The 23939-nt window shown below is 42.6% G+C and overlaps 2 pseudogenes; both read left to right on the forward strand.

Annotated features, from left to right (window-relative positions):
• Window positions 1-240: 240 nt before the first annotated feature.
• On the forward strand, window positions 241-2352 carry LOC112649067 (nicalin-like; annotated as a pseudogene).
• Window positions 2353-21316: 18964 nt separating this feature from the next.
• LOC112649066 (nuclease EXOG, mitochondrial-like) lies at window positions 21317-22422 on the forward strand (annotated as a pseudogene).
• The last annotated feature ends 1517 nt before the right edge of the window (window positions 22423-23939 follow it).

A 23939-nucleotide genomic window follows, 5' to 3' on the forward strand; every position in this document is an offset into this window, starting at 1 on the left:
TAGGTAACCACAGTACAGGTATGAACTTCACTGCGTTTAACACGAATACAGGGGCCCCGGCAGCTACCCATGCTGAGGTGCGGGTGCAGGAATCTCCCCGTGTGGCCTACCGTGGCCCAGGATGCTGGAAGAAGCCGGTGAGGTGCTGGAGAACATGCCAAAGGCGTTGCGCCCGCCGCTCGGTTCCGCTGTCCAACGCATGGCACGAGTTCATCCACCGCCTGCAGCAGTACGACCCGCATGGGCGGTCCAACCGTCTGGTCCCGTCAGGAGAACCACCGGCTTCGGCCCAGCGGCTGCGGGCCCACCCTCACCGCCTGCGCCCAGCATGACCTGCCCCCGCCCAACCGCCCAAGCCCTGGGAAGGCAGCGCTCAACACGCAGGCGCACGCATCGATGCCGGCGTGCTGGACGTGCGGAGGCGTGGCTGCGTGCTTCTGGCCGCTGGGCTTCCGCGAGCAGTACCCGACGGCCTTGCGGCGGGCAGGCGGAGCTGTGCTCGGTGTCCTGCCTCAGGCCGCGGACTTTGTGTCCCAGGACGTCATTCGGCAATTCATGGAGATGGGGCCCAAGTTGCTGGCCACGCAGACCGTCGTCCCCACGTCCTTCCCTGTGCATGATGAGGCCCTGCTCTCCCGTCTACACGCAGACACAGGCCAGGTCCGCTTCCAGGGCTCTGCCTCTGTTGCCAAATTACTGCTCCACCCAGCCACTGCCGGCATCTTCCAGATGGTCACGAGCGGGGTCCGCCGCAAGTGACTGGTGGCTGATGGGGCTGGGTGGAAAGGACCTTACCACCCTCATCATCACCATCCTTGTGGCTCACTACGACGTTTTCAGAGTGGCCTCTTGGCTGTCGCATGGTTTGGACTCCAACGTGGTTGGCCTCTCCACACTGCTAGGACTCTCTCGCCCCTTCTCCAAGTTCTACACCAACAAGCGCACCCATGCAGTGTACAACCTCCTGCTCTTGGCTTCTGGAGGCACAAGTTCAACTACCAGGGAACCAAGCATTTGGTTGGAAGACAACCTGGACCACACAGATTCCAGCATACTCCAGTACAATGTGACCTTTATCCTCTGACACCATGGGCCAAGGGGACAGCCTGTATCTTTTTTTAAAAAGATTTATTTGATAGAGCATGCACGTGTGCACAAGTGGTGCGGGGGGAGGGAGAGGGAGAAGCAGACTCCCCACTTGGCAGGGAGCCCAATGCGGGGCTTATTCCAGGACCCCAGGATCATGACGTGAGCTGAAGGCAGCTGCTTAACAGACTGAGCCACCTAGGTGCCCCCAGGCTGTATCTTTTTTTTTTTTTTAAGATTTATCTATTTATTCATGAGACACACACACACACACACACACAGAAGTAGGCTCCCCGTAGGGAGCTCAATGCCGGACTCGATCTCTCGGACTCTGAAATCACACCCTGAGCTGGGTGTCCCCCAGGCTGTAAGGAGACTCTGTGACATGCCTTCCTGCCAGAGCGGGAGATAGTGGCTGCCAGTTCCAGGCCACCAGTTCCCGGAGGCGCAGTTCTCCATGGTGCACAAGATCATCATCCTGGCTGAGGACAGCTTGGCCTGGGAGCATGAGCGCTCCTCCATTCTCTGTCTACCTTCATTCACCCTCTCCCACCTAGAGATCCACCATGACAGCCAGTGCAGCAGCATCATGGACACAAGGTCTCAGGTCAGTTCTAAGACACTGACCTGCAATTGGATGCTCATCACAGAAGCCCTGACCTGAATCATTTACAACCTGACCACCTAGAGAACCCCTGACACCTGCCAGTCTTCCCAGAGCAGATGATCCAGCAGGAACAGCCAGACGTGGTGATGGGCTGGCTCACCAACCAGCCCCAGGCCACCCAGCTGGTGGACAAATACTGCATGTTCCTCAGCATGCCAGAACACTATCTGAGCACCAGAACACCTACCTGAAGGAGGTGAAGTAACACTGCCTCAAAGCCGATAAACTGGATCCCAGGTTTGTCTTCCATAACCAACTGAAGTAAGCGATGAATGCCTGCGAGGTCAAGCCAGCCATTTTCTGCATGTTCCTGGCCATCTGCATTGTTACCTGCCTTGGGATAGCCTACATGGCAGTCCAGGTGAGCAGGCAGGAGCTCAGGTGGGAGGCAAGACCTCTGTGGGAAGGTCAGCCTGGCCAGATGAGCCCTCACTGCCCCCCATCCTTCCTAGAAGTAGGTGACCCCACAGGTGGTACCCAGGCCTTCCTTGAGGCAAGATTTGCTCCTGACCTCACTCAAACCCTCCTGCTGCCCCCAGCACTTCAACGTCCTGTACAAAACAGTTCAGAGGCTGCTCCTGAAGGCCAAGAGGCAATGACATGGCCACTCACCAGCAGAGAGAGCTTTCCACCTGCCACCCCTCCCTACTCCACAGCTGGCAGGAGGGCAGGGCTTCACCCCTTGCTGAGAGGCCCCAGCCCTGAATTATAGAGCTTTTCTGGGTTACTGTTAAGGACTTGGGGGATTCGTTCTCCTTTTTGTCCCCTGAACTCCCTTGGAGGAGCATTTGGTAGATGCCCCAGGGCCAGGCCATGGGCTTGAGAACAAGCCTGCCATGAGCCCTCAGCCCTGGCAGCAACCCCGTGGTCCTTAGCGCTTGTGAGCCGAGATAACGGGAAATGCCCCCAGCACAGCTTCAGCGGCCTTCCTCCTGCCCACGATGCTGAGCAGGGACTCCTACCTAGCTCTGTGTCTGTCCTCCAGTCCGCTCCAGTCGCCATCTGGTGACTGAGATACTCTCTCCTCTTGTCTGAAGGAGGGCAGGGCCAGCGTCTGGGTCCATGGCTCTGGCCCCTCCCTCAGAAGCCTTGTGTCCCCCGACCCTGGCCGGGGCCAAGGGGAACCAGCTCAGGGTGCAACCTTGGATGTGTCTCCCCCAAGCCCCCACAGATGGCCGGTGCCCTGAACATGCAGCAGCCTCCCTGTCAGGCTCCTTGCACACCTGCCCTCCCCTGTGCTCCTCACTGCCTCTGCCCTCCTGCTGCATCCTGGGGAGCTTGGGCCTATCCCCCTGGGGTCCCAAGTGCCTTCAGAATCCCTGGGGCAGGAGGCAGCCCTAGAGGAGGACCCATGGTTCCTCCGCCTCTTACCTCTGGCTCTCTGGGCCTCAGTTTTCTCATCTGTAGAGAGGAGGATATGTTCAGGGGCAGCTGGTGCTTCTGTGTCTTAGAAGGGATTCCAGCCTGGGAGTGGAGCGAGAGCATTTTCTGGAGGAGATGCAACTGACAGACTGTGGGGCTGACAGGGCTGCCTTCCCAGGACCTGGGACCTGAAGAGGAAGGTCAGGGCCTGAACCCCACAGATCGAGTGTCTCATAAGGGAGGGGTATGGAGAGACCTCAGGGAGACACAGGTGTTTCTTCTAGGTGTACTGATTCATTAGAAATATAGTCAATTAGGTGTTTTGTGCTGGGAGGAGGGTCAGGATGAGGGATGTGGTGCTCAGGCAACTGCCTCCTCTGCCACCAGGGAAGTCTCGCCATCTTCCCTCATGTCTGCTGCCTAGCCAGCCACTCCCCACTCAGAACCCAGCTCTCCACTTGCTGGAAGGGAAAGCTCCTGGAGGACTGTGTATCTGCCTTCATCTTGGGCCTCCTGTCTTTGCCAAGCCAGACCCTCCCTGGCAGGGCTGCTGTCCCAGCCTTCCAGGCCTTCCAGGCTTTCTAGGCACCAAGATAAGCCAAGAGAGGCAGACATGCAGGCCACAGGTTCTCTTTTGCCTGTCCTCCCTTCTCTGCCCCGCTGGGTGGCCTTTCTCCCCCAGAGACTGTTTACTGAGTTCCCAGCCAGATGGCTCATCTCTGGGGTGTTGGATGCAGGGACCAGCATTATCTCATCCTTCCCTCATCCTCCCTTCCCAAGGCAAGTTGTCAGGACCGCTGACTGTTAAGAACTCAGGCTGCTTGTGGGACACAGCTGGATGATCAGAAACTAAAGCCATATCAAAGAATCAAAAAATTAACATGAATACAGAGCTTTGATCTGATCTAACTTCTATAGTTCAATTTTGTCAATTGACCAATAATACCTTGTATAGCACATCTTCACACTTGAGCACAGGATCCAGTCTAGGGTCACATATTGCATTTAATTGTCACGTCTCTTTGGTCTCCTCTAGCCTGAAACATTCAGTCTTTCTTCTATAACATTGAAATTTTTGACGAATACAGTCCTTCTTGTTTTAATGCTCCTCATTTGTAGTTTGTCTAATATTTCCTCATGTTTAAATTCATATTATGTATTCCTGGCTAGACAACTGCATAATTGATGCCATGTCCTTCTTAGAGCATAGTATTGGGAGGCACAGGATATCTGCCTGCCCCTAAGGGCGATTTAAATTTTGATCAGCCAATCAAGTTGTTTTGTGAGTTTTCCACTTCACAATTACTGTTTTTTTCTCTAGCAACTAATAAGCAGTCTGTGGAGAGACATTTTAAGAACAGTGCAAATAGGGAAGTCCCAGTGACCCAGTGGTTTAGCACCGCCTTCAGCCCGGGGCGTGATCCTGGAGTCCCGGGATTGAGTCCCACGTCGGGCTCCCAGCATGGAGCCTGCTTCTCCCTCTGCCTGTGTCTCTGCCTCTCTCTCTCTGTGTCTCTCATGAATAAGTAAATAAGATCTTTAAAAAAGACTCATTTAAAAAAAGAACAGAGCAAATATTCTGATCTTCATCAAGACTTCACCCTTTGTTTTAGCATCAGTTGATGATTTCCTGCCTAAACCAATCTTTACTATAATGGTTGGAAGATGATGATTTTTCCAACTCCAGCACTCCCTCCACATTTGATACTCAAGTCCTCTTATATTTTAAAATGGTTTTATTACCTGTTTCTCTAGGTGGGGATGCTGGTGTGATGTATTGCGCTCATAATGAGCTTGCTAATCTCAATAGGGGATAATTAAAGGCCTGGGATAGCAAAGGCTAGTTGGAGGCACTGACCAAACATAGACACAGTGAGGGTGACTACTAGAATCCATAGCAAGACCTGTATAGTAGTTAGAAATTGTAATTCATAAGGATCTTTGACATGTAATTGAGCAGGAGCCCTAGGACACGAATGTTTGGGCAGCCCATGAGACCCTTCCATAACTGACAAAAATCCTGGCTTAGTGAATGGAAACCTGACTTGATCTCCCATAAGAGTGAGTCATAACCTTTCACTCAATTACCAGATCTAAGTTGATTTATAAATTTAGGATCCCATAAAAGAAAGGGAGGCCAGATACCTTTAAGGAAGAACACCCCAAGTATGTATACCTTTTTCTCCTAGCTTCCCCCTTGGTGAACCTGCAGCCATTTTCTCTGGTGAAAGGGAAATACCCCAAACGTTGAAGAATAGTAAATCCTAATTCTGAGTTAAACACTAACTTCTGATCAACAAGGACAGTATAGCTACCAGTTATACACTTAGGGTAGGAATTGACAAGATATAAGTGCAGTGTTTGACTCTTGTCGGTCTTGCCAAAGGCCCAAGGAAACCACCAAACCCAATCCAGTGGAAATATCTGCAGTTCCTGAGGCTATAAATGACTTGCATATCCTCAGGAAATAACAGAATTCCCACCTGGGCTCCTTGAGCCACAGAGGCAGGGCTTTTAAGACTATTGCAGAAGAAAAGGCCAAGTAGAAACTCCTGAAGCTCAAGTTCTCTAATAAGAAAGCACTACCGCCTCCCTGGTAGATAGAATTGCAGAGATAAATGGTACCATCAATGACTTGGAAGATGTGGGAGCGATTATTGTATTCACATTTGACTACTTGAAAAGGCAGGTGAGTGGGAAATATCAGAAAGGGAGACAGAACATGAGAGACTCCTAACTCTGGGAAACGAACTAGGGGTGGTGGAAGGGGAGGTGGGTGAGGGTGACTGGGTGACGGGCACTGAGGGGGGCACTTGACGGGATGAGCACTGGGTATTATTCTATATGTTGGCAAATTGAACACTAATAAAAAATAAATTTATTTAAAAAAAGAAAGAAAAGGCATGTGGGTCTCAAAGTGACCTTAGATTATCATAAATTATATGTCAACTGTAATTGTGGCTAGTGGTCCAAATACCTTATAAACACTTGGCAAGTAGTATTGATCCTAATGGAAGCATTTTCCCTATACATCAATCAGGATGGGGTTAGGGTGAGATGAGTGAAGTGCTCACATCAGACACAAAATTTAAGGGAATGTCAGAATGCTTAGTAATAACCAAGATAAGTAATATTTTAATGCAATATTTTATAAAACTAAAATTGATGCAAAAAATCCATGATGTACTAAACAGCAAAATTTTAAACAGAGACAAAACTAACAATAAATAGAGAACACCAGAAGCAAAACACCACTATCTTGCCACAGTGTACATCAGCTCTTCAGCCATGTGCTACTAACTTGCAGGGAATATTAATCATCTCATCGTCCCATGAAAGATCATTATACTAGTCCACCTTTAGTGACATCGTGTTGACTGAATCTGGAGAGCAAAAATGAACAGGTACCCCAGATGCTAGAAAATAGGTGATAATTCTCCAGAAAGTACTGAGGTGCCTACTGACACCTCAGTAAAATTTAGAGGTGGGGGGCAGGTATATCCAGTGATCTGGGATGTACCAGATATCCTGTCCACTGTGAATGAAAAGTTGTTACATCATTGAGCCCCTACTATTTAATGGACTTCAGTGGATGTTTGATGTGTTTAATGGACACATATCACATTTGATTGATCACTTCTTTCCATTTACTGGCCTAAAAAGCTGCAACCTTCTGTCTTTGAGAAGGCCCAGAGCAAGAGATGGTGCCCCCTCTAAGCCAGGCTATAGTGGGAGTGGTTCTACTCCCTGGGCCCTTATTATTCAGTAAACCCAGTGGTAACCAAAAACATTTCTGGCACATTGGCATTTTATGACAATGTGTGGAAAATCCATTCCAGTGAATCACAGTAGGAAACCACTGGAGCTCTGGAACAAACCTATGTTCCTTTTAGGAAGTAACTTTGCTCTTTTAAAGCCATTTCCTGTCTTGCTTCTAGTTTTTGATCGAGATCGAATTCCTAGCATATATTTTCAAGTGACCACGTAATCCAAACTGCCTGTCATAAATTGCATGCGGAAAACTCCCTAGCTGTAAATTTAGGTGTACCCTGAAGCATTTCATCTTCAAGGGAAGCTGTGTGTTTGGAACGTGGCTTGAACAGATCTTGAAGGTAAAAGTCCTAGGATATCTCTCCCTACCATATAGGTATTGTTCCAGTGACTCACGCCTACAACCTCATAGAGTGTTCAAGGCTTGTTTACAACTGACTCTGCATGATATGCCCACAACAGGCAGAAGTGAAGTATTCCAGCATTCTAACTCTCAGGGGTATCTCTGAGGGGCAATGGAGAACTAAAATCCTCCAGTGGGCAGACCTTCAAGGAGTACTTCTGGTCCACTTTGTTTGCCTGGCCTTCAGGCCAGGATCTAGACTGGGAATTGGCAAGCATTTTTCCTAAAGGTGCAGATAGTAAGTATTTTCAGCTTTGTAGGCCACATATGATCTCTGTGGCAGCTGCTCAACACAACCCTGGCAGTGTGAAAAACAACCATAAATGGTATGAAAATATGTGGATCTGGTTGTGTTCCAATAAAACCTTATTCAGAAAACCAGGTAACAAACTAGAGATAACCTCTCATCTATACCAATTCATTGGCAGAGGTTAATGGTTTGGTCAGACAGTTATGGATTTGGAAGTGAAAGTAGAGAATTGATAACAGGTTTATCCTCTTAATTTGGGGTCCCCGGAACCCTAAGTGGCCTGAAGATAGAACAATGTAATATTATATAATAATGGTTTCCTTACTAATCTTATGTGTTTTATATGTTACACTTTATTACTCTGAGAAGAGGTCCATAAACTTGACCAGACCATAAACTACCAAAGCCTTTGAAAGATGAAAATGTGAAGAACTACCTAAAATGGGTGTAGACGGTGAGAATTTGCATGTCTCAAGTAGAATGCATCCCAACAGGCCCATAGCAGAGGAATGGTACCAGCAGGCTCAGGGAGAGCAAATCCAGAAATAGTCTGTTTTCTACTTAGGGAAATTGCCACTCCATCCATAATGGAAGGGGTTTAATGTAATCAACCTGCCATAAGGTTATAGATAGTCACCTCAAAGCACAGTATTTTATGGGGAGCTCAGAATTTGTTGCTTCTACTGATAAGCTGGTTTGAAGTCTATGAGATTCACTGGCTTTATGTACATCATCTCAGAAGCAGCAGATCTCATAGATTGTTGGAAAGGCTTACTGAAGACTCAGCTATGGTACCACCTGGGAAATTAACTTCTTGCATGGTTAGGATGATGTGCTATTGGATGTGAAATCACTCTGAACCAACCAACAGCACATAAATAATGCTGTTTCTCTCATTGTCAGAGTACGTGAGTCTGGGGTCCAGGGGCTGGAAAAGGTTACTGGCACCTCTTGTGGGTCATTAAGCATAATTGACAAAAACTTTTGTTTCCCATACTTGAAACTTAAAAGTTGAGGACAGCAGTACCTATGGTAGACCTAGTGAAAGAGTATAGACAAGACCACTTAAGAGCTGAGTTTGAATGAAATTACATTCTCAGGGAGTCCAAGAAATAACAGGAATGGGGTTGCTATAAAGGAGAACTAGAGATTCCACAAGACTCGATGGAAACAAATCAAGAGAAATGCTGTGTGTGACTTACTCTGACCACACTGTGATTATTTAGACATAATAATGGCAGTTTTCTCTGTGAAATCTGTGAATTTTACAGTCATATGATTGAAGGAACCATGAATTAACCATGACTTATGTTTTACAATTTATATAGCTGTTTTCATCTATTTTTGACAGTTTTACCTCTTTTAACTGTTAACATTTCTTGTGTCTCTGGGAAAGTAGATATGTGCTCCTTTATCCATGTTGTACCCACCTTTACCTTTAAGAAGAGAAGAAACAATCTCAGTCTTCCTCCTATGTATCTCTTTTTTTCAACTCAACTCAGTTCTGCCACTGTCTACCTGGAACTAGCATCAGATCCCAAAGGATAAAGGCTCAGTTCCATAAGACTGCCCCCACTCTACTTCAGATGCCAACAGGAAGTCCAAGTTGTCACCTGTGCCTCTGACCTACCCACTATAAATCAGAGATTCCCACAATCCACTCTTCAGGTTCAATTAATTTGCTAGTGTGGCTCACAGAACTCAGGAAAACAGTTTACTTACTATTTGCCAGTTTATTATAAAAGGATATGATAAAGAATACAGATGAATAGCCAGATGAAAAGATACTTAAGGCAATGTCTGGGATTCTAAGCAAGGAGCTCTGGTCCCTACATAGTTAGGATGGGTCACCCTCCTGGTAGGTAGAGGTGTTCATCAACCTGGAAGCTCTCCAAACCTCATACTTTTGAGATTTTAGGGAGACTTCCTCATATAGGCATGATCCACCATTAACTCCATTTCCAGCCTCTCTCCCCTCTCTGGAGGATGAGTGGAGCTGAAAATTCTAATCTTCTAATCATAGCTTTGATGACCAGCCCCCACCCAAGAGCCCACCAAGAGTCACCTCATTTGAACAAAAAGACACTATCACCCCGGAAATCTCAAGGGATTTAGGAAGTCTGTGTCAGGAACTAGGGTAAAGGCCAAATATTAAAAGATGTTTTTAAGTGCTCTTATCACTAAGGAAATTACAAGGGTTTTAGGAGCCCTGTGCCAGGAACTGGGGACAGAAACCAATATACTTTATCTATTACACTGCCGTGAGCATGTCACTACAGGCTGGTGTGGTCTGGGGTAACAGATTATAATACAACTTTATGCTTAGTTATACATATTCTGGTAGTGTTCACCCTAATGAGTTTCTTTGTTCCTCAAGTACAGGCTCTATGTCTTATGTCAGCACTGCTCAAATTGTAGTCATCTGTGGACTATTTGTTACCAGTCCCTACCTAGATAAATTCAGGAATTAAGATTGAGCATTTAAAAATGTTGTAGAAATCTGACAAGGAAAAAAAAAAAGAAATCTGACAAGGTAATTTTAATGTCTACAGAATCTTTCAGATTTTGGGGTTTTTATTCCCTATGCCTTGGTGATTTTTAAAAATATTCTTCTAATAGTTAATTTTTATTGTATTTTTAAAAAGTATTGGTCCACTATGAATTGGAAATTGTTAGAAAAGATCTTGAAGCACTATTTTTTATACAACTTTTACTTTTTTTCCTATGAAACCTTCGAGTTTCATTTTGAGGCCAGGCTTTACATTTTAATTAGAAAGACTGAAATACAAGTGACAACATGGGCAAAATATTACCAAAGAAATAAGAGGAAAGATACGAAACAAAAATAAATCATTGGTGTATATTACCGATATACACCCATAACATTACAGACACCATCAGATATTTCTTTTAGCTCAACTTATTTCAGATGACAGACAAATGATAAGTTGCAACATCTCTCGGTTCTAACATGAATTTTTTTCTTTACAAAGGGAAAAAAGGGATTCCATGTTTGCATTATTGTCCACAGAACAGATTTGTCTTTGTGAAACCAAAGTTTTTAATATATATGTTTGCTTTGAAAGATACTTTGTAAAACCTTTTATCACTTGTGTCTCCTAAAATATATCTTTTAAATGGTGGATCTTACACTGGTTCAACTTCTGTTTTGCCTAGTAAGATGCTGGTTCTGAAATGTATGACTGCATAGAGTCTAGGACAAAGAAAATCCTGAAAACTGACTTGTCTCACCAAAATAATGAATAAAATTATGTCTAATAACTATCAATTCATTCAGCATGTATTAGACATCTGTGTGCCAGATGCCCAAAGATAGGCCATGGCAAAGAAATGTAATTTTAAATTTCTTACAACCGGGGATCCTCTTATTCTGTGCCCCAATAATGGCCAGGTAATATATCCTTGGAAAAGCTTTTATTTGTCTAATACTAGAAGCCTAGTTCTGAATTCATAATTATTGAAAAATGAGCTATTCTAGTACTTCGTGGATTTACCCATTTCCATATTATAATACATTATAAGGTGAGAAAAGCAGGATATAAGATTATATGTACACCACAATTACAAAAGAGTAAAACATGCATATGAAAATAGCCTAGAAAGCAATAGAAATGATAATAGCTATATCAGACTAGTGGCATTAGGGGTGGTTTTTTATTTTCTGTTTTCCAAATCCTTTGTAATATATGACTTTCACAATTCAAAAAATAGAGACAGTAGACATGAACAGACATTTCACAAAAGAAGACATTCAACTAGTAAGCAAACAGAAAACCATGAGAAAGCAAACAGAAAACTCTGAGAAAGGAGTATATATTAAAACACCACTATGGTGCAGTTCTCCACCCAGTTGGCAAAACAATTACTTTTTATTTATTTATTTTTTTTTAATTTTTATTTATTTATGATAGTCACACAGAGAGAGAGAGAGAGAGGCGCAGAGACACAGGCAGAGGGAGAAGCAGGCTCCATGCACCGGGAGCCCGACGTGGGATTCGATCCCGGGTCTCCAGGATCACACCCTGGGCCAAAGGCAGGCGCCAAACCGCTGCGCCACCCAGGGATCCCAACAATTACTTTTTAAAATAACACCTAATGTCATGAGGATACAGGAGAACAGACATGCTTATACACTGTAGATGGCACTGTAAATTGGTTTGACCCTTGTTATGGGTTGAATTGTGTCCCCCCAAAATCCATACATTGAAGTCCCCTCCCAGTACCTCATAATGTGACCTTATATGGGAATAGGATCATTGCAGTTGTGATTAAGTTAGGATGAGATCATGCTCGAGTAAGTTGGGTCCCTAATCCAATGTGACTGTTGTCTTTATAAAAAGGGGGAATTGGGGGGATGCCTGGGTGGCTCAGTGGTTAAGCGTCTGCCTGTGGCTCAGGTCATGATCCTGGAGTCCTGGGATCAAGTTCTACATCAGGCTCCCCACAGGAAGCCTGCTTCTCCTCCCTCTGCCTATGTCGCTGCTTCTCTCCCTGTGTCTCTCATAAATAAATAAATAGTAATTTTTTAAAAAAGAGAAGGTGAATTGGGAGCAGATATGCACACAAGGAGAAGGCCATGTGACAATGAAGGCAGAGATTGGGGCAATGCAGCAGAAGCCAAGGAGTGTCAAAGGCGACCAAAAAACCACCAGAACCTAGGGAGAGGCCTGGAACAGATTCTTCTTGCTCTTGGAAGGAACCAACCCTGCTGATACCTTGATTTCATACTTCTGGCCTCCAGAACTGTGAAGACAAAATTTTGCTGTTTAAACTACTCGCACAGTATTTTGTTACAGCAGCAGTCCAACTGACTGAGCCACCCACGCACCCCATATGTTTATATTATATAACATACAACATTGATATTTTGTATTTATATTTATTGTATTTATATATTTTATAAGTGTATATTTATATATATGAATATAATTATATATAATCATGTTAATACTTATATATGTGAAATACAAGTTATATATTAAAAACTATGGCATTAAAATGATGTAGGGGATCCCTGGATGGCGCAGCGGTTTGGCGCCTGCCTTTGGCCCAGGGCGCGATCCTGGAGACCCGGGATCGAATCCCACATCGGGCTCCTGGTGCATGGAGCCTGCTTCTCCCTCTGCCTGTGTCTCTACCTCTCTCTCTCTCTCTCTCTCTGTGTGACTATCATAAAAAAAAAAATGATGTAGGAGAGGGGTGCCTGGGCGGCTTAGTGGTTGAGTGTCTGCCTTTGGCTCAGGTCATGATCCCGTGGTCCTAGGATCAAGTCCTGCATCGGGCTTTCCTGCAGGGAGCCTGCTTTCCCCTCTGCCTCTCTCTGTGTCTCTCATGAATAAATAAAGTCTTTTAAAAAAATGATGTAGGATTTTTCCTTTTCTCTTTTGCCACTTTATTTAATATATTTATAGTACTTTTTTAATGGAAGAAAAATTAATAAAGTGTAAAAATAAGAGTAATTTGTTTTTTAATTCTCTTACCAATTCATAGACCAGTATTGAGAAATACATCTATTTAGTCTCTGGAGAACATTTGAATTCTGAAGTTTTGGACTCTGCAAAATGGACAATAGTTTCCCTGATGGTGTATTAATAATATTCCTTGTAGGTTAAACAACCTTCCAAGGATAGATGGGTGAAAAATTCAATCAGAACCTTACTGCTAAAAGGAGCCCAAGTCAAATATACAACTGCAGGATTCACTGAATTCCCCACATCCTCCATGACAGATGCCCATCTGGCTTTTGCCCAAGTACTTACAATAATGACAGGGAGGTCACTGCTTTTCCAATTAGGCCACGCAATTATCGCATAACAATCATAGTTAAAGTCTTCAGTATATTGAGCTGAATTCTGCTTCTCCTTGTGTCCAGGGTTCCCTTTGGAGCAACACTAAGTAACTGTATTACCTGATTCATAGGGCTCCTGTTTAAACATACGAAGTCTTTTCAGATCCAATGTTTAATTCCTGAAATGGCTTCTCATGTGCTATTATTGCCAGAGATCCTCTTTTCATGCTTGCCTGGTCATTCTCTAGTCTCTCAGTGTGCTTCAAGATATGTTATAAAAATAAAGTTCTCCAGGTATAAAATGAACAAAGCATATTATTGTGGGTAAATTACCACAGTTGATCTAATACAAGACTAAGCACTAAAAAATATTACTGCTAACAAGTACTTTGCATAATTCTTTTTTTCATTCTCTCCATCACCATACATTGTGATCAGTCATATTTGACAGTTAAGAAAACTGAGACACAGAGAGGTGAAGTAATTTGCCTAAGGTCACACAGTCCAAGCTGAGAACAGTTGAAATCCTAAGCCCTTCCTCTTAACCAGCTGCCAATATGCATTTGTTGAATACATGCTTAATAAATACTTGTGGAATGAAGGTGGGATTTATATATTTACACTTCTAGTACTTTTTGCCCTGTCCTAATCTTGGCACTTAGGGACTTTGCACTTAACTGAAATCCCCAGATACTTTTCATATTAACAGCCTTTAACTCTCATCCTAAGCAGCCACAGCCCTCAGCATTAACCTAAATGCAAAAATGTACATTTCTCTCCATTACATTTCACCTTGTTGGTTTGGGCTCATCATTATAGCTTGTTGAAATATTTCTGAATCTTGACTGTCATATGGTGCTCTCCTATCTCTGTGTCATTGCAAATTTAATGAGCACACCTCCAATAATTCTGCAGTTTAGAAAGAAAAAATATAAAGACGTTTTTCCTAATTTTCTATGATAAAACTATTGCTTTTATAACTACACATTCTTCATAAAGTAAAAGTAAGGACAAAAGAAAGGCATGCTGTACAAAATCGGTTTTAATTATTTCATGTTTACATTCAGCCCTAATGGGGCTGAAACTATGAAATTTTAGTGTAGTGTCAGGAAACTGAGAATGATGTCACCTAATGCTATATAGGAACCATCAGCTTTATGTAGTATGTCAGGGTGCCTGGATACAAATAATAGAAAACAACTCAAACTAGCTCCAACAATTGTGAGTTTATTAAGCCCTATGGCAAGGACAACTGAGATAAGGCAGTTTGGGTAATTCACTGACCCCACAATACTATCAAGGATTCATCTTCCATCCATTTCTTCATTCTGAGTTTCTGTTTATCTACTCTCCTCATAGCTACAGAATGGTTGCAGCAGCCCCAGGTATCATGTCCTCAAACAGTAACATCCAAAGGCCAGAAGAAAGGACATCCTTTTCTGGTTCCCCTTTCTGAGAAAAGCCTTCCCAAAAGCTCTCCAACAGACTTTTCCACGTGTCATTACCAAAATTATGTCGGTGCCTAAACCAGTCATTAATAAGGATAATGAAATTACCGTGGCTCCAGACTGAGAAAAGATTTGCAGAAGACACACCTGATAAAGGACTATTACACAAAATATAAAAGAACACTTAAAACTCAGTAAGAAAACAAGAAGCCTGATTAAAAAATAAGCCAAAGACCTTAACAGACACCTCATCAAAGAAGATATACAAATGGAAAATAAGCATACGAAAAGATGCTCCTCACCATAAAGGAATTGCAAAGTAAAACAATGAGATACCATTAGATACTAATTAGAATGGCCAAAATCCAGAACACTGACAACACCAAATGCTGGTGATGAGGTGAAGCAATAGGAACTCTCGTTCACTGCTAACAGGACTGCAAAGTGGTACAGCCACTTTGAAAGACATTATGACAACTTCTCACAAAACTAAATGTACTCTTGCCTTATGACCTAGCAATCACACTTCTTGTTATTTCCCCCAAAAGAGTTAACTTGTGTCCACAGAAAAACCTGCACATGATGTTTATGATAGCTTTACTCATAATTACTAACACTTGGAAGCAACCGGGATATCCTTCAGTAGGTGAATGGATAAATTGTGGTTCATACAGACAATGGAATAGTATGTAGCGCTAAAAAGAAATGATCTATCAAGCCATGAAAAGACATGGAAAAACCTAGAGGCATATTGCTAAGTGAAAGAAGCATCTGAAAAGGATATGTACTATACGATTTGCATCTTGGAAAAGGCAAAACTATGGAGACAGTAGAACAATCAGGGGTGGCCAGGGGGACAGGGAGGGATGAATAGGCAGAGCCCAGAGGATTTTTAGGGCAGTGGTAATACTCTGCATGATACCATAATGATGAATACATGTCATTATGCATTTGTCCAAACCCATAGAATATACAATACCAAGAGTTAACAGTAATATAAATTATGGACTTTGGGTGATAATGGCGTGTCAATGTAGGCTCATCAATTGTAACAAGTGTTAACTCTGGAAGGAGAGGTTGGTAACGGGGGAGACTATGCATGTGTGGTGATGAGAGGTATATGGATAATCTCTTACTTTCTCCTCAATTTTTCTATGAATCTAAATTGGCTCTAAAAAATAAAGTTTTAATTTAAAAAAAATTACCAAGGTTGGCTTAGCCAGGTTAAGGACTGGGGCTGGGAAAGGACTCATTCTCTCTTAAAACCCATGGTGCCTCATACCAGCACAAATTGGGGTTCTGTTATCATGGTAGTAATAGTCAATAAGTGGTGTCTACAACATGTAATAGGATATGTTCAGACATTTTAAAATGTGGAATGAATAGATGACATCCAGATGTACTTGCACGATTATATATAGAAGACTTAGGAACTACTTAGCAATGGGATAAAAATCCATTGGAAATTGGATTAAATCCAATTAAAATCCAAACCCATTGGAAAACCTAAAATAGCACAGTACTCCACTTGATGGGCATTATCATGGATGAAAAGTGGGCCTGATCTCAATATGTTAAAAACAAATTGCCACATGTTTCATCCATTCAAACAAGGATTGCATAAAAAAGGAAAGAGAACTTTCAGAAAATCCAAGTAGAATACAGTAAATGTACAATGAAGTATCATGATTTATTCCATAGAAAAATAAGCAATATACTTCAGGCTTCCTTATGTTTATACAAGTACACTCCGTGGTTTCTTTGATGTCTTCAGTATAAAGGCACACTAATACTAGTTTTAATAAGGAATAAGAGTGATACAGTGAATATTTCATTTTGAGGAGTTGGCAAAAAGATTATTTTTAAGTTTACTTCAAAGGAAAAGGATGAAATAATAAAAGATGAAAGACCGATTCATGTTCTCAGTGCTAGTTAATTCAGAAGAAATGGTCCCATTTTTATCTGCTGACTGCAATCTTTCTAAGATAATTGATCTAAGTTTCTGTTTGATTGCATTTGCTGTCACTCATTGCATTGTTTGCAAGATTAGAAGTGTTTGATACAAGTTTATGTACCAGGTATAATTTCCACATGTCATCCAGTCTTTGTTCATCCTTCACTGTCAGTTGATGGCTTAAAATTGGCTCTCCAGGAAATCTTAATTCACTATAATCTAACTGCTGCATTAAAAAATACTGAGGAAGGGACTTCATCACCTACAATTTCAAACATAATTCCATAAACCCTGCACACTCAGAGCTACAGCAAAATTAGTTCAGTTGAATTTTGAATTACTCAGTCCAGTTCACAATTTTATAAAAATAATATTGCAAGTCCATGAACCAGATTCATTTCCCGGATTAGGAAGACAGGAAGTATTTCTAAAACAATTCTGAAGATATCAGTGGTTTTCACAGGATCAAATGGCTAAGAAGTACAATATTATCCAATAGTGTATAGGAAAGTTTTTTTATTTGGTGGCATTGGTACATTTTGTTTTTGTGACAAAGTAAAACAGACTGTAAATATGGGTGTACCTGCTAACAGAAAGGAGGTTTAGCCATGTTCACTGGAGAGTACATATGCCTCAACTGTAAACCAAGAGAAAATACTAGAGTAAGTATCAAGAGGAAGTTTCTACCCAGCTTTCTCGGTGATGTTGTTTTTCATATAGTAAGGGAGGAAAATCTACAAAATCTACAAGAGGGGATGACCCGTGGAATTCAAGGATGAGAGCAAAGATATCTCAGAAAGTAATAATTTGCTTCAGAAGTTTCTAAGAAGCTGTGGTGAGTAATGCATTACTCAGAAGCCGTTAACCCACAATTCCCCCTGAGGGCAAGGCTGCTGAGAGCCCCCCCCCCCCATCAAGTTACAGAGCAGGGAACTGTTGTGCTTAATTTCAAACGAGCTTATCAAGACTGCAGTGGTTCAGGAAATGGGCAACAAAGGAAAGCACAATAAACAAAGCACTCCTTACAATGAAATTTGTCAAACTTTTCAAGAAAAGTCACTATCAAAAGAATTTTGCATAATACCTTACCCCAGGGGGTTGAAATCAAAGTTTCACAAAGTCTTAATCTTATTGCAAAGTTCGAAAAGAGCAACCTGATTCTTTCAATAAACATTTATTTAACACCTACTATATGTAAAATTCTGTGTAAAGCACAGAGGATAAAAAAAAACCAAGTAAAGGGATCCCTGGGTGGCGCAGCGGTTTGGCGCCTGCCTTTGGCCCAGGGCGCGATCCTGGGGACCTGGGATCGAATCCCACATCGGGCTCCCGGTGCATGGAGCCTGCTTCTCCCTCTGTCTGTGTCTCTGCCCCTCTCTCTCTCTCTCTGTGACTATCACAAATAAATAAAAATTAAATAAATAAATAAAACATTAAAAAAAAAAACCAAGTAAGATACAGTATTGATCCCCCAAGAGGTGTGTTGAAGGGAAACAGACACTCATTGATTCCAGTCAAGTACAGGGAGTCCTAGGGTAGAGAGCTGCACAGGGGTTACTCCCCACCCCTTCATTTTATACTCTGGGCAGCCTTTCTGTCTACTCTCCAAAAAAAATGTACAGATGGAAATAGAAAATGGTGGGGAAAGGAAAGATAGACTGGTTTGTGAAATGAGCAGAGGACAGCTGTAAAAGCTAGAAATCCAGAATGTAGGAAATTGATCAGATCTGGTTTCTTCAGCAAATAAATCACAGGTTAAAGAAGCTGTGGTCTATGTATACAATGGAATATTCCTCAGCCATTAGAAACGACAAACACCCACCATTTGCTTCAACGTGGATGGAACTGGAGGGTATTAGGCTGAGTGAAATAAGTCAATCGGAGAAGGACAAACATTATATGGTCTCATTCATTTGGGGAATATAAAAAACAGTGAAAGGGAATAAGGGGAAAGGAGAGAGAAAATGAGTGGGAAATATCAGAGAGGGAGACAAAACATGAGAGACACCTAACTCTGGGAAACCAACAAGGGGTAGTGGAAAGGGAAGTAGGCGGGGGGCTGGGGTGACTGGGTGATGGACACTTGAGGGGGGCGCTTGGCAGGATGAGCACTGGGTGTTATGCTATATGTTGGCAAATTGAACTCCAATAAAAAAAAGTTTTTTAAATAAATCACAGGAAAAAAAAGAGGAAGGGTGAAACTTAGATTCAAAGAGATTTAAAGAGCATAACCAACAGTGTGAAATTTGTTTAGGTCATGATTTGAACAAATCAAAAGCTATAGGAGGGGCACCTGGGTGACTCAGTCGGTTAAGTGTATGACTCTTGATTTCAGCTCAGGTCATGATCTCTGGGTCATGAGATTGAGCCCCAGGTCGGGCTCTGCACTGGACGTGGAGCCTGCTTGGGGTTCTCTCTCTCCGTTTGCCTCTCCCCCCAACTAGCACATTCTCTCTCACTCTCTCCCTCTCCCTCTCATCCTCTCTGTCTCTAAAAAAAAAAAAAAAAAAAAAAAAAAAAAAAAGCTATAGGACAGGGAAAATTGAACACTACCTGGATATTTGATATTAAGGAGACTATCAAATTTTTTAAGTGGATAATGGTGTTTGGGTAGTACCCTTTTTTAAAAGGTCCTTATATTTTAGGGAATCTTACCAAGTATATACACATGAAGTAATAGGATGGCTGAGATTTGTTTTCAAATTATCCAGTATGGGGAGAAGAATGTGTCAGGGTATAGAAGAAACATGACAATTGGCTATGGATAACTGTTGAAGCTCAGGGATGATTACATGGTGGTTCATTATATTATTTTCCTTACTTTTGTGTATGTTTGAAATTTTCCATATTAAATCAACCTGGGGAATCAGAGGTGGCTTCCAAAAGGAGGTTTGAAGTGAGTTTTGAAAAGAGCTATCTAGCTAAAGGAAGGGCCATCCTCTCATCTCAAAGAACATATAAATAATATTACCTTTTGAAAAAAATAACTTTAAAAATTGTAAATTATATTGTAGATATAATAGTGTACTTAATGCAGGTACACAGTTTAAAGAATAATAATGCAAGAAGTTGCTGTGGCCAAGTTCAAAAAGGGTATTGCCTGTGTTCCCCTCTAGGATTTTGATGGATTCTTGTCTCACATTTACATCTTTCATCCATTTTGAGTTTATCTTTAGGTATGGTGTAAGAGAATGGTCTCGTTTCATTCTCCTGCATATGGCGGTCCAGTTTTCCCAGCACCACTTATTGAAGAGATTGTCCTTTTCCCAGTGGAGAGTCTTTCCTGCTTTGTTGAATATTAGTTGACCATAGAGTTGAGGGCCCATTTCTGGGTTCTCTATTCTGTTCCATTGGTCTGTGTGTCTGTTTTTGTGCCAGTACCAGTGTCTTGATGGTCACAGCTTTGTAGTACAACATGAAATACAGTAGAATATTACTCAGCCATTAGAAACAACAAATACCCACCATTTGCTTCTACGTGGATAGAACTGGAGGGTATTATGCTGAGTGAAGTAAGTCAATTGGAGAAGGACAAACCTTATATGGCTCATTCATTTGGGGAATATAAAAAATAGTGAAAGGAACTAAAGGGGAAAGGAGAGAAAATGAGTGGGAAAAATCAGAGAGGGCCAACAGAACATGAGAGACTCCTAACTTTGGGAGACTAACAAGGGGTAGTGGAAGGGGAGGTGGGTGGGGGGATGGGGTGACTGGGTGACGGGCACTGAGGAGGCACTTGATGTGATGAGCACTGAGGGTTATACTATATGTTGGCAAATCAAACTCCAATAAAAAATTTTTAAATTAAAAGGCTGATATGATAAAAAGAAAAGAATAAGAATGATATGAAAATCTATGACCCGCCATCCAGCTTAAGAAACAAGGCCCTTAAAGCCTTCCAAGCCCCTCCTCAGCCTAACACTTCCTCTCCACCTCCAAGATTCTGAAAACTCTCCTGAATTTTGTGTTACTTATTCTTTGCTTATCTCTATAGTTTTTGTCACATATGCGTTTATCTTCAACCAAAATGGTATTACTTAGTTTTGCCTGGTTTTGAACTCTACAAAAATGGAATTATACTGCATGTGTTCTCAGATTTACTTTATTCAACATTGTTTTTCAGATTAATTTGTGATTTTGTGTGTACTTGTGGATCATTCTTTTTGCTGTCCGTGTTCCATTTTATGAATATGCCATTTATTCATCCATTCTACTATTGATGGACATTTGGGTCATTTTCAGTTTGGGGCAGTTTGCTACTATAAGTACTCATTTACATGTTTTTGGAGCACAGGTGCAAGTTCTTCCTAGGGTATAATGGCCTAAGAGTGGGATTTATAGGTAGGATTAAGATTGCTGGGGGATCCCTGGGTGGCTCAGGAGTTTAGCACCTGCCTTCAGCCCAGGGCATGATCCTGGAAACCCGGGATCTCCACATCGAGCTTCCTGCATGGAGCCTGCTTCTCCCTCTGTCTGCGTCTCTGCCTCTCTCTCTAACAAAATCTTTAAAAAAAAAAAAAAAAAAAAAAAAAGGATTAAGATTGCTCTTTGAGGTGCTCCGGGAAGATGGCTGCCAAAACTTTTGCTTCCCACCTCAGAGGCTGGTTCGCGGCCGTGCAGTTGCTGGAGAGGCAGAGCGCTGAGGCGGCACCACAGTGAGGGAGCCCGACGATTTTACTTGCTCCTTCTGATACTTCGCATCTAGCAAGAGAACTACTGGGGTTCTGCAGAAAAGTCTCTCTTGGAACAATCTGGAGTCACTTTAACTGGAACAGAGACTAGGCATTACACTAATCATGCCTTGTCTTATGATCAGTCAAAGCGGGTGCCCAGATGGGTTCTTGAACATATATCCAAAAGCAGGATAATGGGAGATGCCAACAGAAAACATTGTAAGTTCAAGCCTGATCCCAACATCCCACCAACGTTCAGTGCCTTCAATGAAGATTATATTGGGAGCGGGTGGTCACGAGGACACATGGCTCCAGCAGGAAATAACAAATTTTCATCTAAAGCCATGGCTGAAACTTTTTACCTTTCTAATATTGTGCCTCAGAATTTTGATAATAATGCTGGATATTGGAACAGAATAGAAATGTACTGTCGAGAACTGACAGAGAGGTTTGAAGATGTCTGGATAGTATCTGGACCGTTGACCTTACGTCACTGGAAGTGATGGAAAGAATACAGTTAGTTACCAGGTGATTGGTGAGGACAATGTGGCAGTCCCCTCGCACCTTTATAAAGTGATCCTGGCTCGCAGAAGCCCGGTGTCTGCTGAACCACTGGCACTATAGGGGCCTTCGTGGTGCCCAATGAAGCCATTGGCTTCCAACCCCAGTTAAATGAATTCCAAGTGAGCCTTCAGGATCTGGAAAAGTTGTCAGGACTGGTGTTTTTTCCTCATTTGGATAGAACTAGTGGTATCAGGAATATCTGCTCTGTGGACACCTGTAAGCTCCTGGATTTCCAGGAGTTCACTCTGTACCTGAGCACAAGGAAGACTGAGGGAGCCCGATCAGTACTCAGGCTGGAAAAGATCATGGAACATTTGAAGAACACAGGGATTGAACCGGATGATTCCTTCATGAGCCGCTATAAGAAGAAGCTAGAAGAACTCCAAACTAAGGAGCAGGCAGGAATCCTGGAGAGAAACTCATCTTAGTTTTTTGTTTGTTTGTTTGTTTGTTTGTTTTAATCAGAAGATATGTGGCAGCATCTCTGTAATGAAGTAGGTGTGTCCTCTTCAGGCTACTGCATTTTAGTAGTTTTGCTTGCTTAAAGAAATTATAAAATCCTAAATTTAAGACTAAATTTCGCCCCCAAAAGATGAAAGATCTAAACGTTTTTGTCAGTTTTTTATTTGATGCAAGAATGGATTATTAAGGGAACCGTAGGACCTGCGGATTGGGTGCTGATCTTGTGTCAGGTTCACAGAGGACTCTGGACACACGATGACCTGGTCTTTGTGTCTGTCTGGATGTTAGTGCGGGAAAGCATTTTATTTTCATGCCTCGGAATCATGCACGGTCTTTGATGTATCTGCTCATCTTTCCTAGAGGCCAGTGTCGAATGTTTTCTTTCTCTAGGACCTGAGTTGGTCTTTGAGGTGTCATTTGGATACCCTTTGTGTGTCCTGTGAACATTTATGATAGTGTTACATATTTGTTTCTTGCTCCTTGTCTCATAGAGCTGCTGGTCCTCCATTTCTGTCCTATAGAAGCCCTCAGCTACACTTTCTGCACATGTAGTGTGTTGAGTATACCAAGCTCATTGCTTTACAGCGATTCTCTGACATAAATACCACTGCCCTCATTTTACGTGTAAAGAGATTAAGCCTTGGGGAGCTTACGTATTTTGTCCAGGGTTCACCTTTCCAAAGGAGTAACCCCAGAAGTAGGAGGCATGTGGGGCTGAGAAGGAAAACAGCATGACACAGATTGAAATAATCCTGACACAGAGGCTTTTGACTCAGAACTGTATTCACATGGGGATTGGTGATCCTGGACCCATTTGCTAAGAAGGGTCTGGTTTCTTGTCTGCCATCGAGCTAAAGGGTTCTGAATGTCCTCTGACTTGAGCCCTCCTTAGCTCTTTGGGAAGAAACAATCACAGGTGTTTGAAAGTTAGAGGGCATTGCTTTGTGGGGTTTATCAGAGCCCCTACTTGCCTCCAGGAACGCAGTTCTTTTAGAGACCAGATGGTGCCAAGTTGATATATTCTTTGCTTTTTAAGGTGAGTGATTTGTTCCAAAGATTAAGGGACCTAAAAGTCTGTGCCCACAGATCCATCAGCTCACGATTTGCTTCCCTGGGTAGTACGGGGCAGGCGGTGCTTTGAGCCAAAGACTCAAAGACAATTCTCACTATTTTTAGGGGAAGCAGCAACTTTTTTTCTGAGCCATGTCTCTGCATTTGGGTTTACATGGAATCCTTTTCCCGGGCTACCTTAAGTATAGGCAGTGAAATACCTTACCTTAAAATAGGGCCCAGGAGCTTGTCTAAATGTACCCTAGCTCTGCTGTCTTTTCAAGTGGTATTACAAGAACAGTTTTTATGGTGTTTTGTGTGTTTGTAACAAATGCCAAGGCTATAATATAAAGGTAAGATGATAATGGAAAAAAAAGATTGCCCTTTGAGATGTCAACTGATTAAATCAACTCATAGTGGAAGGAGGCTGTCAACTACAC

The sequence above is a fragment of the Canis lupus genome, chromosome X, assembly GCF_003254725.2.
Source record: "Canis lupus dingo isolate Sandy chromosome X, ASM325472v2, whole genome shotgun sequence".
NCBI classification, from domain to species: domain Eukaryota; kingdom Metazoa; phylum Chordata; class Mammalia; order Carnivora; family Canidae; genus Canis; species Canis lupus.